General features: G+C 38.2%; 1 protein-coding gene across 1 annotated transcript in view; it reads right to left on the reverse strand.

Moving 5' to 3' along the window:
• Nucleotides 1-12,919, reverse strand: part of XKR4 (XK related 4) — a 421,855-nt gene that overhangs the window by 187,998 nt on the left and 220,938 nt on the right. The gene's annotated exons all lie outside the window — the stretch shown is intronic.

Here is a 12,919-nt window from a genome sequence, read left to right on the forward strand (position 1 = left end):
CCAAAACATGAACTCCAATATGCTAAGCCATTCATTCCTCTCAGTCATTGTTCCCCTAGTAATGCTTGTAGCTTTCTTTTTTCTTTATTAAAAATGTTCTGCAAGTAATGTCAGAAAAATGGCTGTAGGGGAACATGGCTGTGGGAAAACCCTGCGAGTAAGTCCTCCCATAAAAAAAAAGTTAATGGGGAGGAAGTCCCTGCGGCAAGTCCCTGCGAAAACCAGGACACAGAAGATAAACAAACGGACGACCCTGGCAAACTGCCCAAAGAGGAAAGTTGCCATAAAAGAGGACAAAAAGAAAGGAAAGCTAAAAACCCTGATAAATAAATGGGCGACTCTGGCAAACTGCCCAAAAAGGAAAGTTGCCATAAAAGAGGACGAAAAGAGAGGAAAGCTAAAAACCCTGCTACCCTCCCCACCCACAAAAATGGCAACCATCAGAAAGAAAAACAACAACAATGAGAACAAACTACACATCAAGCGGAACTGTGAGTGGAAAGGAACTATTGCAGGCACTGCACCCCGTGAATGGGAACTGTGAACCTTGGGAGAATTGTCATGGAGGTGAGTGAACGGAGGCTCTGGGCACTGTTAGAGGAAGATAAGGACTCCTCAGAGAGACCTGCAAATAGCCCAAGGCCAGATGATAAGCTTGTGCAGGAAAGCACACATGTGCTCAAAAAGAATACGCAGATCACAGCTGCCCAGGTCCTGGCACCCACAACCTAGGATCGTGGGGAGACACGTGGCAACCGTCACTGAGGTGGCTGACCCTCCCTGAGTAATCGAAAGCCAGATTCTCGGGCACAGGATCAGGGTGCAAAAGGTACCATTTATATGACTGAGACCATCCAGTATTTTTCTTTTTCTTTCTGACTTATTGCACTGAGCATGATCCCTTCTAGCTCCATCCATGTTTCTGCAAACTGCGTGTGTTTATCTTTTTTGATTGCTGAGTGGCCCGGAAAAAGACTAATTAATACAAAGTAAAAATCAAAATCAACAAGCAACTATAAACCAGAGACAAACTGGGTGGGGCGGGGGAGAGTGACAGAGAGAGGAAGGACCAGGGTCAAAATAATTATATGGAGAATTGTATGGGCAATTGTATGGGGAATATAACCAAAATGAAAATGCATACATTGTGCAAAAATGAAAAATGATGTAAGAATTATATATTAAATAAAATATTAATTTAAAAAAAGGCACCATTTCTGTAGACACTGAACTGGGCTACCAACCATGTCCCAGATCTGAGGGCTTCTGAACCAAGACCCGTGGCTCAAAATTTGGGGCATGATCCCCACGATGCATGGCACAGGGCAAAAACAAAATCTCATGCTGTTAAGCCATTCCACACCACCCCCACTCAGTTCCCCAAAGACCCATGGGGAAAAAGCACAGCTCTGGAAGGATACTTGGAAAGATCTCTGGTGCCACCTAGTAATCAGAACAAAATCAATAACTTCCTAATAGAACCCAGGGTTTCCAAAACCACCCTCAGGCTTTGAGAAGGGGTGGGCCACGTAAAGGGTAAAGAAGGGAAACAAGGTGTGGCGCAAGAACCCCATTCTGGAACTGAGAGCTAGGATTCGGGGTGTGGGACACACCAATACAGTGGGCACTGCATGAGGTGACGACCGTCATTTTGGATCTGAGACCCTGAGATTGAGAACTACAGTACAGAATTCAGGGCACAGGATCCACACAGCCATGGGCAGAGCAGCAGGTGAACATAGGGTAGACACAACAGAAAGCATGGGCAGAAGAGCTAAAAAAGAACTTTTCCAAAGAGGAAATGCAAATGGCCAACAGGCATATGAAAAAATGTTCAGCATCACTTGTAATCAGGAAATGCAAGTCAAAACGACCAGGAGATACCATCTTACACCAGTGAGAATGGCACATGTTAAAAAAACTAGCTACGACAAATGCTGGCGAGGATGTGGAGAAAAAGGAACTCTCCTGCACTGCTGGTGGGAGTGCAAACTGGTCCAACCACTATGGAAAGCTGTGTGGAGAGTCCTCAACCTGCTAAAGATGGAGCTTCCATATGATCCAGCAATTCCACTCCTAGGTATTTACCCAAATGACACATTAATTTCAAAGGGCACCTGCATCCATACGTTTATAGCAGCACTATTTACAATAGCTAAGCTATATGGAAACAACCCAAGTGCCCAAAAGTTGATGACTGGATCAAGACAATGTGTTACAGGACCTCCCCTGGAGGCACAGGGGGTTGAGCGCCGCACTGCAAAGCTGTCTGCAGCCTCTGCAGTGCGGGTTTGATCCCCGCCAGCTGGCGAGAGTCCCACATGGTGTGGCAGACCTCTCCTGTCTCACCTGCTGTTCCCCTCAGCAGTGTATTTCATCAGTCTGCCTGTTTTGTCCACTGCTCTGTCTCTGGTGAATCCTCTCACCCTCCCACACATGTGGCCTGTATCCTGGTTACTGTATAAATAAATAAATAAATAAATATTTTTTAAAAAAAGAAGATGTGTTACATATACACAATGGAATATTACTCAGCAATCAAAAATATAAATTCATGCAATTTGCAGCAACATGGATGGAGCTGGAAAGATCATGCTCAGCGAAATAAGCCAGAAAGAAGAAGAAAAACACCAGATGGTCTCACTCATAGCAGGAATTTAGAAAACCAAAATAAGGGACCAGGTAAAAGATTAATTATAATGAAGTAAAAATCAAAATCAACAAGCAACTATAAACCAGAGACACATTATGAAGAGGGGAGTGAAGGAGAGAAGGGATTAGGGTCAAAATAAGGGAGGTGGGAATTGTATGGGGACTATAACCAAGATGAAAATGCATAGATTGTGCAAAAATGAAAAATAATGTAAAAAAATATATAAAATATAATAAATTAAGAACACAAAAAAGAAGAAAAAAAGAACAAAAACTTAAAAAAATAGGATTATAAATGAAAGAGGAGAAATCACAACAGACTCAGTAGAAACCAAAAGAATAATCAAAGATTACTATGAACACTTATATGCAAACAAATTCAACAACCTAGAAGAGATGGACAAATTCCTACAACAATATAATTATCCGAAGCTGGACAAAGAAGAAATAGAACACCTAAGCAGACCAAATACAAGCAGCGACATTGAGGCAGTAATCAAAGCACTCCCCAAAAACAAAAGACCAGGACCAGAGGCTTCACAAATGAATTCTACCAAATATTCAGCAGTAAATTAGTGCCTGTCCTACACAAACTCTTTCAAAAAATTGTAAAAGAAGGAATACTACTAAATACATTCTACGAAGCCAACATTATACTAATACCAAAACCAAACAAAGACAGCACAAAAAAAGAAAATTACAGGCCAATCTCCCTAATGAACACTGATGCAAAAATCTTCAACAAAATCCTTGCCAACAGAATCTAATAAGGCATCAATGGGATAATACACCACAATCAAGTGGGATTCACACCAGGAGCACAAGGATGGTTCGACACACAAAAATCTATCAGTGTAATCCAACACATCAACAAAAAGAAAAATAAAAACCATATGATCACATCAATAGATGCTGAGAAAGCATTCACAAAGTCCAACATCCATTTATGATGAAGGCCCTTGAAATTCTCATGATAGAAGGAACATACCTTAATATGATAAAAGCCATATATGACAAACCCACCGCCAATATTATTCTCAATGGCAAAAAGCTGAAAGCCTTTCCTTTAAGATCAGGAACAAGGCAAGGATGTCCTCTCTCACCACTTCTCTTCAATATAATACTGGAGGTCCTGGCCAGGGCAATAAGACAAGAGATATACATACAAAGGCTCCAGATAGGGAACAAGAAGTAAAACTACTACTATTTGCAGATGATATGATAATATAATAGAGAACCCTAAAAACTCCACAGAAAAACAACTCAAATTAATCAACCAGTTCAGTAAATTAGTGGGATACAAAATCAACATGCAAAAATGAGTAGCCTTCCTATACACAAACAATCAATCTGAAAGAAGAAATCAAGAAAATTATCCCTTTTACAATTGAAATAGAAAAAAATCAAATACTTGGGACTATACCTAAAAAAGAGGTGAAAGATCTATACAAAGAAAATTATAAAACACAGTAAAATAAATAGAAGAAGATACAAAGAAATGGAAAGACATCCCCTGCTCATGGATTGGAAGAACTAACATTATTAAAATGTCCATCCTATCAAAAGCAATATACAGATTCAATGCTATTCCAATAAAAACTCAATGACATTCTTCAAAGAAATAGAACAAATATTGATGAAATTCATATAGAACCACAAAAAAAAAAAAAATGAATAGCCAAAGCCCTAATGCTGAAAACAAAGGAGAAATCAACCATGTAATTGGTAAAAGATCAAACTTCAAGCTATACTACAAAGCCATAATAACTAAAACAGTTCGGTATTGAAACAAAAACAGACACACAGACCAATAGAACCAAATAGAGAGGAGCTCAGAAATAAAACCACACTTATATGGACAGCTGATGATCTTTGACAAAGGAGCAAAGGATATGCAATGGAATATGGACAGTCTGTTGAATAAATGGTGCTGGGAAAACTGAACCACCACATGCAAAAAAATGAAACTAGACCACTGCATTTCACTGTGCACAGAAATCAACTCAAAATGGATAAAAGAAAAGGACTTAAGACATGAACCATAAAATATATAGACGAAAATATAGGTAAGACACTACAAGACATGCATTGCAATAACAACTTTAAAGACTCATCACCCAAAGCAAAGAAAGTCAAGGAAAAGATAAACACCTGGGACTACATCAAACTGAAAAGCTCTTGCACAGCAAAAGAGACATTAACCAAAACAAAGAGACACCCATACTGATTGGGAAAAAATCTTTGTTCTCCAGTCAACTGACAAGGGACTGATCACAAAGATATACAAAGAACTCACACAGCTCAACAAAAACAAAATAAACAATCCAGTCAAGAAATGGGCAGAAGAAATCAAAAGACATTTCTCCAAAGAGGAAATGCAAATGGCCAACAGGCATATGAAAAAATGCTCAACATCCCTTATAATCAGGGAAATGCAAATTAAAACCACATTGAGATACCATCTTACACCAGTAAGAATGGCACATACCAAAAAATCTAGCAACAACAAATGTTGGTGAGGATGTAGTGGAAAAAGGAACTCTCCTGCATTGCTGGTGGGAGTGCAAACTGGTCCAACCACTATGGAAAGCTGTCTGGAGGTTCCTCAGTCTACTAAAAATGAGCTACCATATGAACCAGCAATTCCACTACTAGGGATCTACCCAAAGGACACAAAAACAGTGATTCAAAAGAACACCTGTACCCCTATAATATTTATTGCAGCACTACTCACAATAGGTAAAACCTGGAAACAACCCAAATGCCTAAAAATAGGTGACTGGATCAGGAAGATGCGGCATATATGCACAATGGAATATTATTCAGCTATCAAAAAAGATACCCGTGCCATTCACAGCAAGTGGATGGAGCTAGAAGGAATTATGCTCTGTGAAATAAGCCAGAAGGAAAAAGAAAAATATTGGATGGCTTCACTTATAGGAGGAATATAGGGGAAACAAATAGGACACTAGTGCAAAAAAATAATAACAGTACAAAATACAACAAAGCAAAAACAGACAATTATAAATCAGAGACATACTGCAGGGGAAGAGGAGGGAGAAGGATTAGAGGAAGGGAGGGAGGAAGGAGCACGGGGGACGGAGGTGATGGTGCACAGGTGCATTGGTGAAGGAAACTTATGGGGACTACACTTGAGGGGGTGGGAGGAAGCAAATATTGTTTAAAATGAACAATAATATAAAAATAATAATTAAAAAACAAAATTAAACTCAGAAAATGAAAAAAAATAAAATCAATGTGTATAAAAAATAAATAAATAAAACATTTTTTTCCATTAAAAAAAAATGGGTGGGGCCTCCCTGGTGGCTCAGTGGTTGAGCTCTGGGTTGTGAAGCTGCCTGCAGCCTCTGCAGTGCCGGTTCAATCCCCGGCTGCTCCCCGGCCACTGGAGGAGGGTCCCACATGGTGCGAAGACCTCTCCTGTTGCCCGCTGCTCCCCTCAGCAGTGTGCTTTGGTCCTTCTGCCTGCTCTGCTCCCCGATCTGGCTCTGGTGAATTCTTTCACCCTCCTGCACTTCTGACTGTACCCGGTGATTGTATAAATAAATAATCTTTAAAAAAAATAATGAAAAAAAAAATTTAAAAAATGGCTGTAGGCTAAGTGATTATTAGGCTTTTCTACCCTCCCACCATTAGCATTAATGATGGAACCCTGTGGTCCTAAATGCATTCATGAAGGCAGGCACCTGGAGTGGGGTGTGGGCATGCATAGATGGGCACACCTGGGCTGAGACTGGACTTATAAGGGCAGCATCACGGAAATGCCTGTGGAACGGAACCAGCAGAAGAAAGCAGAGAGAACAAGAGCAGAACCAGCTGAGCAGCAGCGACCATGAGAGAACGCCAGAGAACCCAGAAAGAGTGAAGATTAATGGGGGTCTGGGAGGGATGCCAGCCTCCCGGCCCCCGGCACCTCTGTCTGACATGTAACTGGTAAAAGATCAATAAAAGCCTGAAAAGCCATCTATTTTTGGGCATTTGGGTTGTTTCCAGGTTTTACCTATTGTAAATAGTGCTGTGTTTGCTTCGGCAGCACATATACTAAAATTGTAAATAGTGCTGCAATAAACATAGGTGCACAGGTGCTGTTTTGAATCACTGTTTTTGTGTCCTTGGGTAGATCCCTAGTAGAGGAATTGCCGGTTCATATGGTAGCTCATTTTTAGTAGACTGAGGAACCTCCAGACAGCTTTTCACAGTGGTTGGAACAGTTTGCACTCCCACCAGCAATGTAGGTGAGTTCCTTTTTCACCACATCCTCACCAACATTTGTTGTTGCTTGTTTTTTTAATACGTGCCATTCTTACTGATGTAAGGTGGTATCTCAATGTGGTTTTAATTTGCATTTCCCTGATTATAAGGGATGTTGAGCATTTTTTCATATGTCTGTTGGCCATTTGCATTTCCTCTTTGGAGAAATGTCTTTTGAGTTCTTCTGCCCATTTCTTGACTGGTTTATTTTGTTTTTGTTGAGCTGTGTGAGTTCTTTTTATATTTTTTTGATCAGTCCTTTATCAGTTGAATGGAGTGCAAAGATTTTTTCCCAATTAGTGGGGTGCCCAAAAATAGATGACTGGATCAAGAAGATGTGGTATATATACACAATGGAATATTATTCAGCAATCAAAAAAGATAAACTCATGCCATTCACAGCAACATGGATGGAGCTAGAAGGAATTATGCTCAGTGAAATAAGCCATAAGGAAAAAGAAAAATATTGGATGGTTTCACTTATAACAGGAATATAGGGGAACCAAATAAGACATCAGTATAAAAAATAATAATAACAGTACAAAACACAACAAAGCAAAAACAGACAATTATAAACCAGAGACATACTGCAGGGGAGGAGGAGGGAGAGGGGTGAGAGGGAGGAAGCAGCACAGGGGACTCAGGTGATGGTGCATGGGTGCCTTGGGGAAGGAAATTCTATGGGGACTCAATCTGAGGGGGTGGGGGGAAGCAAATATTGTCTAAAAAATTTTAAAAAAAGATAAATGTTAAAAAAAAAAACCTGAGAAGCCACTGAGGGCTCCAGGACTCTTGTTTATCCTTCTGCTCATATCATAGAGATCTTGCATCTGTGCCCTTCCCGCCACTACAGTGGCTAACTAGAAAACTATGGACCTTTGCTTCCCAAGGAAACCATCAAATAAAAACCAGAGATGTACTAAAACAGCTCTATGGGAGCTCTGGAAATCAGCTAAGAATCTTAAGCAACCAAGTAAACTCTCATTCAAGACAGATCCACATTAAAATAGTGGGAAATTTCATGGTATTTTTGGTGATTACAGGGAGTTGGGAGTGCTGCTGCTTTAGACCCAAGGATATTGCTGAAAGTTCTATCAGATAAAACTTGAATATACATCAGAATAACCTAGAAGGCAGGTTAAAACACAAAGTGATGAGTCCTTCCCCCGCCTCCTTGCCAGCATATTACAACATGTTTTGGGGAAAGAAAACCAGAAACAAGAGCAGACCAAATTTGCAAGTTTGAAAACCTATGCTTGGGGCAGCCTGAAGGACTGGTGTCTGTGTTGCCTCACCTGGATTCAGAAAGCTAAAGGGATCACAGCACAAATTTCAGGGCTACGGAAGACATGGGAGGCAGTGGTTATGGCTCAAGAAAATCACAAGGAAATTATAGACTTGCATAGGCCTGCAGTAAGAAATTACTGACTGAAGAATTCAATAGAACAGTTAAGGCCCTGAGAAGAAGCAGGGGTGAGAGTCTTAGGGCAATTAAGATATTTAAGAGCAGTCATATAAAGAACAGTTATATAAAGAGCAGAACCAGGGGGGGAAAGCATATAATCTGAGGGAGGATCATATCCAGATAAGTCCTAAAAAGAATTTTAGCCTTCACACTGGACTGATTACTAAAGCTCTCTTTGATTAATGACTACTGCATGGAGTTAGCTTGCAAAGACAGAAAGGTGACTATTTTTTCACTGCCAAATTTTTAACAAAACTCACTAAGTTTACAAAGAAACACAGCAATGTGGTCCATTCAAAAGAAGAAAATACATCCAGAAATCATGAAGAACAAAGGCATTCTACCTACTAGAAAAAGACTTAAAATACCTATGTCTTCCATATGTTTAGAGAACTAAAAGAAAACAAGGACAAAAAACTAAAAGAAACCAGGAAAATAAAATATGAATAAAATGAGAATATCAATATAGTCATTATGAAAAAGACAAACATCTAAAGTTAGAAATATAATAACTGAATTAAAAAAAATCACTAGAAAGAATTAACAACTGATTCAAATGGGTAGAAGAAAGAATTAGCAAACTTGAAATCAGGTCATCTGAAATGATCAATTCTGAGAAATAGAAAGAAAAAAGAATGAGGAAAGATGAACAGTGTCTGAGGGATTTATGGAATATCACCAAGCAGAACCAATATGTGCATTATTTGAGTCCAAGAGAAAGAAGAAAATCTGAGCACTAAGACATTTTTTGGGATATTGACATTATCTTCTAGAAAAAGTCAGCTCCTAGAACACAGGGACTATCCCTCTCTAGTCACCACATACTGTTCCAGTAACACAGTGGGTCTTTCACTTGAAGCTTAGTTCAAGGAAAAATTCAATCCATAGAATATGAAATGTGAATTTTTCTAAGATTTGGTTTATGCTGTCTTCACACTACAATAGCATTTTGATTGCAAAATTGTATCTCATGTTCTGCTACTAGAGTTAACTGTGAATTTGGCAATTGGTGTTTTATTTGTTCTGGCCAAAAGGTCAGACAGATTTATTTTTCTCCATTTAAAATGTCACAAAAGTCAAAGTTATTATAGGGAACATTTGTTTTCACCCTGATATTTTGCTGAGTTCCATGTCAAATATGATTCTTTCTGACTAGAGAATATTAATGAAGCTTGAGGCAAATGTTGAAAAGATACTATGTTACATTTATATTTATTAAAGGACACAGATACTATTTGATTGCAAGATCTCATTTAAGAATGATTTCAGGAAAGTATAACCTTGAAGCAATGTGAACTTATAATGACCTTAGTTATCACGCAATGGGGTGACTTGTTTTAATTCCAGTTTGACCTTGTGCTTCTCCAGCAATAAATAAATAATACTGTTTGTTAGAACACTTCCATAAGGATAGTATTTGATCCATTTATATACTTTACAACACCAATTGCCATTTATCCTCTTGATGTGGGGTGAATGAAAAGAGCCTTTCAAAGCAAGAAGTGGATTCTGAGCATATAATGAAAAGATGGCGTTTTTCTAAATGGGGACAAAACGAGCAACTTCAATAAAATTGATAAAAAGGACACTTGTAGTCTAACTTTGAAGTAAGTCAAGGTTCTTCTGATTGCCCGACTCCCCTTATTCAGGTGCCTACTAACTGTTTTGGTTTCTGGAAAAGTTAGTCAAATCTTTTTAGCCATATGTGATCGGACATGCTTTATACGCACCTTGAAATGAACTTAACTGATTGTGTTTCTCCTCCTGCAGCTACTGGTGTCTTCACTCTCAACTTTTTAAGATTTCAAGCTTGAAGGCATAAGTGAGATTAACTTCTTTAATGTTTCCCAAATCATCTTGTGTGTGCCATATTGATTTTTGGCCATATTCATTTTCTGAATTTTTTAGACTTCCTTGTCCTTGAAAATCCAAATCAAGTAGACTTAGAAGCTCAAATATAATTTTGCAGCCTATGTCAACAACTCAAATCCACTTAACTTTCACAACTTTCAAAATCTCTTGTAGAGGGGAAGATTGTGTAGTATACCTCCGAACCCAGAGAAAAATTACTTGTAATCTCATTAGAAAAACCACAGAATCACTGTGAAACTCTTCATCTACAAGATGAAAACCATTCAGACCTTGCCTGAGTATTTAGAGAACTAAAAGTAATGTATGTCAAGTACTCCTGACAGGGCCTGGCATAGTATGTATTAAAAAATCGTGTCATTATTATCACTAATATGCCATCCAGGTATATACAGCCTGGACAATGCAGTATAATCTTCCCAGGTCTGCCAGCTGCAGTCCTCTTTCCTCCATCTTTATCTTCTTAAATATCATTCACATCAGGTTAGTCAGCAACTCAGTTGTATTTAGTGGTTTGTGGTGACTATATAATCAAGTCCAAATTTTTTTTGGCAATCTGAATGCTATACAATTTTTCTCAATCCACACTTCATCCTTTACTCTAAGCCCTGGCACACTTATGATTCTGATTTGAAATAATCCACCATGTAAAATAGTTCTTTATCCTTCTGAACATGCCTTATCTCCCCAACTATTATATATATGAATTTTGTAGAGTGGAATTACCAAGTCTTATTCTTTTGCAAAAATTTCCCCCACAGAAGCTATTTGTATGGCGTCTCTTACATAGAAAGCCTCCAAATACTATTTCTGACATTGTTGATATTATAGTCCAGAAGGACAGATAACTGCATATAACAATGATAAGGAAAGTGAATAATATTTTAGTAACTATAATTTTTGTATTTTGTTACCTTTTCTTGAATCCTTCTGAAATTAGTTAAGAAAAAAAATAATATTTAAAGGATAGTTGCATAAAGCTTTTCTTAATAATATACATATATTATTATGTATATGATGTATGCATATTTACATTTACATACACATATATAGACCTAGTCCATCAAACTCAGATGGACATACAGGAAATGTACAGGAAATTTCATTGCAACTTAGCCTTTTCTGGTCTTGTTTCTGATTATAGCATAGTGATATTAATATCTTCCAGTGGACTATTTTTATATGACTGCTAGTCAAAATGTAGTTAAACTATGCCTCATATCTTTCCCTTTGACTGGGTTTTATTTAATTTTCCCCCAAATGTCTTTAATTTGCATTTATCTAGCATCTTCTTTGTGGCACATAAAATATGTGGTACATATTTTGAAAAATACATAAAAGAAATAGAAATTGAAGAAATACCCTCAAGAGTATCGTTTTTTATTAAACAGATATATATTCATTAATGACCTTATAGAATCATGTGCTGGAAAAGGTGGTAAAATATTTGTAAAAGAGATCAAGTTTAAAGGTTTTAAAGTTTGCTACAGCAAGGGGAGGCTTCATGAGATTGTGAAAGGCAGTGATAAAAGAAACTTTTGTGGGCCTCCCTGGTGGCCTTGGGGTTATGTCTCAGCACTATCACCCTATCACAATTAAGGTCAGAGTTTGATCCCGGGGCAGGGAGCTAACCTACATATGGTACAGCAGACCTCTCCTGTTTCGCCCGCTGTCCCCTCAGCAGTGTATTTCAGTCAATCCATCTGTTCTGCTTCCCACTCATTCTCTGGTGAATCCTCTCAACCCACACACCTCTGGCTGACACCCCAGTTCTTCTAGGCAATAAATAAATCTTAAAAAAAAAGAAACAGGAACTTTTGTAGTAGAGCTTGTTGAGTTTCAATTGTGGTGCTCTTACTTGTTATATGATCTTAGAAGAGTTTCCTAGTGTCAGCCGTTTTCTATTTAAATCAGGCATAAACATACCCACTTGTTGGGGTATTGTTTTCTAACATGTGATCTAACACACACAGGAATTCAATAAATACTAGTTTTCTCCTACATTGAGTTATCCATAGTAAAATGTAACAAAGTAGGGATGAAAGATAAAGTAATAGAACACTAACCAAACTTCAAGGGCGGAGGAAAATGGCATGGTTTCCTCCTAATGAGTACAAGCGTATTTAAGCCACAGAGGGATGGGGCAATAAAGATGAGTATATAGGAGCAGTAGTGTGGGTATCTTGAAGGATTTGGATTTTAAGTGGCAAGGGAGTTATTTAATAGGATCTTAGTTCTTTAAGAGTTTTCTATATTAATATATTAATAAACTGAAAGTTCATATTATTAATTCCTGGTTTTTTTGGTCTTCGCTTGAGATAATTTGTTCTTACTAGATTCTTTTTATATCTGAAAGAATGGCTATAGGAGTGCTGCAAGAAAGGAAAATAGATTGGCAGTACAAATTTAGTGGTCAATGCATATAAAAGAAGATAAAAAAATACTTTCATATCATAAGGAAGAAATGAAATAGCCTGATAAGCCAGATAATGAGAGAAGGTATTGTCATGTTTAAATGAGAGTTTCCTTATAGAGAAGGATGAGAGAGAGAGGAGTATCCAAATGACTCTGGGCTGTCTACACACCTGGAGGGGTGGTGTTGCCTTTCACTGAGAGAAGGAATTCTAGATGTAAAATAAGCAAATGTTGTGACACTGCCTG

The sequence above is a fragment of the Talpa europaea genome, assembly GCF_964194135.1.
Source record: "Talpa europaea genome assembly, chromosome: 3".
Lineage (NCBI taxonomy): Eukaryota > Metazoa > Chordata > Mammalia > Eulipotyphla > Talpidae > Talpa > Talpa europaea.